The sequence below is a fragment of the Pteropus vampyrus genome, unplaced genomic scaffold (genome assembly GCF_000151845.1).
Source record: "Pteropus vampyrus isolate Shadow unplaced genomic scaffold, Pvam_2.0 Scaffold198, whole genome shotgun sequence".
Lineage (NCBI taxonomy): Eukaryota > Metazoa > Chordata > Mammalia > Chiroptera > Pteropodidae > Pteropus > Pteropus vampyrus.
The window spans coordinates 1284157-1290991 of record NW_011888979.1 but is presented as its reverse complement, the minus strand read 5'-3'; positions in this window follow the sequence as shown (position 1 = coordinate 1290991).

Sequence of the window (6835 nt, the reverse complement as noted above, 5' to 3'; positions counted from 1 at the left end):
GTGGTGGGCCTGGGTTTCACACCTGGTTCTGATGATCTCCAAAGAATGAATTCTCTCCATTGTACCACACTGTCTCCCTTTCTTGCTACACAACCATTGCCAATTTTAGGAAGGTAAACACTTATATCCAGTTTATGAAACTGTTTGAGCTTGACGGTTACAAATATAAAAGTTTGTCTTCAATACCTCTTTTAGTTATTCTCTGTGCAATCTCTTTTACCCATAAATGAGATTTGGGGCATCAATATAGCTTTCTGATCACTTTCAGTTATTCAGTCAATGCAGTCTGTGGTAGGCAGTTCCCAAGCTGGCTTTCATCCTGGAGAGGCCCATGTGGCAAGGAAATAAGATGGCCTTTGGCCAACAGCCAGGGAAAAGCTGAGACTTTCAGTCTGAGTATACAAGGAACTGAATCCAACAACCATGTGAGGAAGCTTGGAATTGGATCCTTCCCAGTCGAGCCTCGAGATAACTGTAGGCCTAGCCACCCTCCTAAGCTGTACCCAGATTCCTGCCTAATGGAAACTGTGAAATAATAAATGTTCGTGGTTTGAATCCACTAATTTTTTTGTTTTTGCAGCAATAGATGACTAATGAAGTTTGATACAGTTTAAAATTTCAATCTGACATCTAATTTAACATTCATTTCTTCTCTTCTTTCCTTCTCTTTTCTGGCTGTGGCTTAGGAGACTTGTAGGTCCTGCTCTTTCATTCCTTACTCCACCCCTACCATTTCAGGTTCCTGTCACCCCTGGTGGGTTGGGGCTGGGGGGAGGGACATAGGAAGACATGAGTATCCCTTACTTGACTGATACCTTTTTCCTCTCTGCTATTACTGCTTCTCTGGTTTTGACTAAATGTCTGTTGGACAAGTGTTGATATAATGGCTCTCCTCTAGGACATATGTGCAGGTGAGTTCTTTGTAGAACCCTTTGTAGCTTTCCACAGTTTATTGGTCTTTTCTAATATTCTCTACACAGTTCCCCTCCCCCATAGTCCACTCTATTAGTTCTTATTGTTGGAATCTCTTCATTGTCGGTGGAATCTTGAATGGGTACCTGCAAGGTGGCTCAAGTCTGGCTACCTTCTATTGTGTCCATTGTCCATTGTCCCTCTGCTCTGTTGTTCCCTTTAAATAGGATTGTAAGATTTAGTAAATACAAGCACAGGACATCCAGTTAACTTTGAATTTCAGATAAATGATGAATAATTTTTTAGCATAAGTAAGCCCCAAGCATCTCATATGTTATTTGGCAACCCTATCTCCATGCTCTTGTGTTTTTCTCAAATAGTGTACAGAGGAGAGATCAGCAGGACCATTGCCCAGCAAGAGAATGAAATGCTCGTATCCTTCTGGTGGTCAAGTAGAAAGATTCTTCGGGCTAGCACCTTGATTGACTTCAGATGAGGAGCATGGGAAAGGAGGGAAAAACTCATCACAAATACTGCATTTCATTGATTTTCTTTCCATTGGTTTCTTTGATTCTCAGGTTTGCATTTGTAGGCTAAGAGAGGAATGGGTAGCGAATTTTGGGAGGGATGTTCTGTGGGAGTATCTGGCCCAAAAAGTGTGTTATGTAACACTTTCTTGGACTCAGCTTGGACTCAAATTTGTGTCAGGCCTGTAATATGGGAAAATAAGAAATAGTCTATCCACATACTGTGCAAATTCCAGCACAGCTGCATCAGGGCAACCTTGGATTTTCTCTTCTAAAGTTATGATTTAACTTGCTTTTGTTATCCTAAGTCATCACTTGTATTTCAACAGCATGTAAAATAACCTCATTTAGCTTTCCTCCCTTTCCTTGTTTAAACACAAGCACTCTTTCTTTAATGTTTTTTTTTTTTTGAGAACTTGAATCTTTTTTAAGACATCTGTTCTTGAGTTGGTGAGACATTAAACTCTGATGTAACTGAAGTTTTCTATTAAGTTGGTCTCACATTTCATAAATTCCCTAAATTTATTGCTGATGCCCCCTGCCAATGGTGTTGCCACGCACTTGCCCAGATCCCTCAAAGAGACCCAGGTACTCATTTCTCAGGCTGCCATCAGCTCACAGCTCAAGCCCTTCCAGTGAATTGCCTGAGACTAAAGGAAATGCCTCACCTTCAAGGCAGCCCACATGCCATGCTTGAGTATTAGGAGAGGCTGAGGGGAAGATGGAGAAGAAGATGTGATACAAAGGCCTGACCACTTTTGGCATTGTTCCTGGCCACTTTTGGAACAATTTTGTCTGTTTCAGAGTTTTTTTCTTGGGTTTCTCTGTGTCCTTTGTTAAATTATATTGCTTAAATTCTGCACTTTTTTTTTTTTTTTGCTGAAAATATGTTTTTTCCTAAAGTTTTTCTCAAAATTAGTTTGGAAAACACAAGATTAAATTCTAAATATTTCTATTTAAAATATTGTTTTTTTCTCCCAGACATTTTCTTAAAACTAGCTTGAAAACACATATTCATTACAACATGCTTAAATTCTACATTTTCTGTTAAAAACATTATTTTCTACCATATTTATACTCACAGTTTCTTGAAAACTTAATTTCATTTTTATCCCAGCAAGTGTTCTGTACTTTTCCATAAAAAATTATTTTATTAGATTTTTCCTAAAAATTAACTTGGAACCATGACTTTTTATTACAATAGGATTAAATTTCCTGGATTTCAACAGAATTTAAACTCATTTTATTAAAAAAATCTTTTTCCTAACTGAGTTTGAGGAAAAAAATCTGATATAAAGCAACTTTTTCAATAGAGAAGTGTTCAACTTAATAATTTTTTGATAATCATATTTCCAAGGTAGTCAAAGATTAATTCTTATTAGAACTGAAGGATTTCTTTTCCCAATGTATGTTTCTGGTAATGATACACAAATAGATTCAATTTAGCATGTTTTATGTGTATTGATGTCTAATATTATTCATTACATAATACTCATCAAAAGGTTTGTTTGTCCTTTAATGAAATTCTTACAATTCAGCTGTCTTATTCCCAATCTTGCCTTGTCCTCCCCACACTCTTAAAGCATCTTTTGTCCTATGCAGGTGATCTGGTGATTTACTCTGATTTAAATTCTTCATGAGATTTCCATCAACAGTAAACTGTTTTGTGGAGGGTTTCAGAAGCTGCTATTGAGGATTGGGACAGCACATGGGGAGTCTGAGTGAGCCCAGGCCCGTAACTTCCACATCAGCCAAAACAGTTCTGATGGTTACTAGCCTAGAGTTCAAAGTTTTCTGTATGTTTTTATATTAAAAAAAAAAAAAAAGGATTTCGGGGCTTTTTAGAAAAGCCCTGTTTTCACTGGTATAAGTCTGAAATATTTTTTTCCCCACTTTTAATCGATATATAGACTAGAGGACAATTATGACTATAAACCTTTTATTTTTTCATTTTAACAACAACAAAATCAATTGTAACTCTCACATGCCAAATTAGGAGTAAGTTCTGCATATTAATTTTAGGGTACCTCTTGATATTTTATGAACTCAAGGAATTTAAATGATCTAAAAGTTGGGGTTAGTAAGGGAAACAGGAGATGGGTCAGATATTGTCATTACTTCCTGAAGCCATATGATGTCACTGTGGACAACTGGTCATTTTGGCAGATTCTGCAGATCTGCTTCTGGCTCATGTCCATGCAAGCCACTGAGAATCTTTGAAGGATGGTCTGCATGGTAGATAATCCACCGTAAATGTATCCCACACCTGAGTTCCCAGAGACACAGCTTTGATATTCACTTTTTGGGGCCCATCTAGTCATCTTCTAAGGCAGTGGTCTCCAACCTTTTTGGCACCAGGGACCAGTGTTCCTATGAGAATCTAATGCCTGGTGATCTGAGGTGGAGCTGAGGAGATGATGCTAGCGCTGGGGAGTGGCTGCAAATACAGACGAAGCTTTGCTCACTCGCCCACTGCTTACCTTCTACTGTGCTGCCCAGCTCCTGAAAGGCCACAGACCAGTACCAGTCTGTGTCCCCAGGGGTTTGGGGTTCCCTGTTCTAAGGCACCATAAGCCTCATGAACACTATTAATGTACTGAATCTGGGGTCTGCTCCTTGTCAAATAGTTCCCTTTGTCTCACTGCCAATTCATATTATTAGGGATTGGGTAGCTCTTTACTCTTCCATCTCTTGAGCCGCAGAAACTCTTATTACATTTACTTTATTGTGGGATAGGATTATTTACCTTTCCCCCATTTAATGACCTCCCTGATGGTTTCCAGGAACTCCAACACCTTCACTATAAGCCTTGCTTTTTACTGTGATTTCTCTCTCATGGACAATAATGATGATTTTCTGGAAACCCTTGCTAGGAATGAGAATGACTCTTCACCCTCCTCCACCATTTCAATTTTTAGTCTTTAGCAAAACATTCTCCAAATAATCATAGTCATTTTTGAGAGATTAATATCTGGTAAAGAGATGTAAACATAATTATTTTACATTTTTATAAGTATAACAAAAGAGGAAAAGAATATGCAAAAACACACACTGGAAAATTTGGGGGATCAAAGTTGTGAAAGATCTTGTATGTCGTGGTAAGGATCTTGTATGCCATACTATGTAGATTTTGTTCTGTAAGTAATCGAAAGTCAGAAGAGAACTTTATGCATCAAAGAAATAAAATTGAATTTGTTTTTCAAAACTAATTCCAGAGGTTGTATGGAAGATTAACTACGGTAGAAAGAGACCAGTGGTAGGGAGGCTGTCCTAGTTGATGGGCTGTTGTCACAGTTAGGCAAGAAATATTGAAGGCTTAGATCAATGCAGTACTAGTGAGGTTAAAGAGGAGTGGTAAATTCCAAAGGTTTTCTGCGGTAGAATTGATAGAAATTGGTGAGACTGTGAGAGTCAAAAAGAGAAAGAGAAAACAAAAATGGCCCTAAAAGCCTGGATGTTTGTACCATATTGAATGTAGAATGAGTTCGGAAGATTTCTCTCTTTGATTTTTTTTTGGAATATTGAGAAAGATAGGTATTAATTCCTTTTTAAATGCTTGCTATTATTTACCTGTGAAGCTATCTGGTCCTGGACTGTTGCTTTTTGGGAGTTTTTTGATTATTGATTCAATTTTGTTTCTAGTAATTGGTTGTTTAGATTTTCTGTTTCTTTCTGATCCACTTTTGGAAGATTATATGTTTCTAGAAATTTGTCCATTTTTTTCTAGGTTGTCCAATTTGCTGGCATGTAATTGTTTATAGTATTCTCTTACAATCCTTTGTATTTCTGTGGTATTGGTTGTCACATCTCCTCTTTTATTTCTGATTTTATTTATTTGGGCCCTCTCACTTTTCCTTCATTGATGAGTCCGGCTAAATGCTCACCTTTGTTTATCTTTTCAAAGAAGCAGTTTCATACCTTTTCTATTTTTTTTTCTCTTTGTTTCACTTATTTTTGCTTTGATCTTTATTATTTCCTTCTTTAAACTTTGGTTTTGTTTGTTCTTCCTTTTCCAGTTCCTTTAAGTGTAAGATTAGATTGTTTATTTAAGACTTCTCTTGTTTCTCCAGATAGGGCTGTATTGCTATGAATTTCCCTCTTAGAACTGCTTTTGCTCTGTCTCAAAGATTTTGGATCATTGTGTTTTCATTTTCATTTGTCTCAATATATATTTTTTCTTCTCAATTTCTTCATTAAACCATTGATTGTTTAGTAGCATGTTATTTAGGCGCTACATGTTTGTGTTTTTTCCATTTTTCTTCTTGTAATTAGTTTCTAGTTTCATACTGTTGTGACCAGAGAAGATGCTTGATATGATTTCAATCTTTTAAAATTTACTGAGACTTATTTTATGGCCTAACATGTGGTCTATCTTAGAAAATGTGCCATGTGCACTTGAAAAGAATGCATATTCCATTGATTTTGGATGGAATGTCCTGTAAACGTTAAGTCCATATGATCTAATGTGTCATTTAAGATCAGTATTTCCTTGTTAATTTTCTGTCTGGATGATCTATCCATTGATGTGAGTAGAGTGTTAAAGTCTCCTATTGTGATCATATTACTGTTTATCTCTCCTTTTATGTCTGTTAATATTTGTTTTATGTATTTACATGCTCCTACATTGGGTGCATAGATGTTTACAAACGTTATGCCCCCTTGTTGGTTTGAGCCCTTTATTATTATGCAATGCCCTTCTTTGTTCCTCATTACAGTTTTTGTTTTAAAATTTATTTTGTCTGACGTAAGCACTGGTAACCCAGCTTTCTTTTTATTTCTATGTGCATGAAATATCTTTCCATGCCTTCATTTTCAGTCTATGTGTGTCTATTGATCTAAAATGAGTCTCTCATAGGCAGCATATAGAAATTTTTTAAAAATTCATTCACCTTACGTCTTTTGATTGTAACGTTTAGTCTATTTTCATTTAAAATAATTATGAATACATATGTATTTATTGCCATTTTATTGTTTTCTGTTTGTTTCTGTAGTTCTCTGTTCCTTTTATCTTCTTTTGCTCTCTCATCTTGTATATTAAATGACTTTCTTCAGTGATTTGTTTGGGTTCCTTTTTCTTATTATTTTTTTTTTTTGTATATCTATTATAGATTTTTGGTTACCATAAGGTACATATATAACAACCTATACTCATAGTAGTCTGTTTCAAGTTGATGGTCACTTATGTTTGAATCCATTATAATTCACTATATTTTTTACTCACCATCCCACGTTTATGTTTCTGACATCATATTTTACATCTTTTGCATGCATGTGTTTGTGTATACTTTAATTACTGTAGTTACACATACTCTTACTACTTTTGTCTTTTGACCTTTATACTAGCTTTATAGTTGGTCGATTCATTACATTTACTAAATATTTGTCTTTATTTTTTT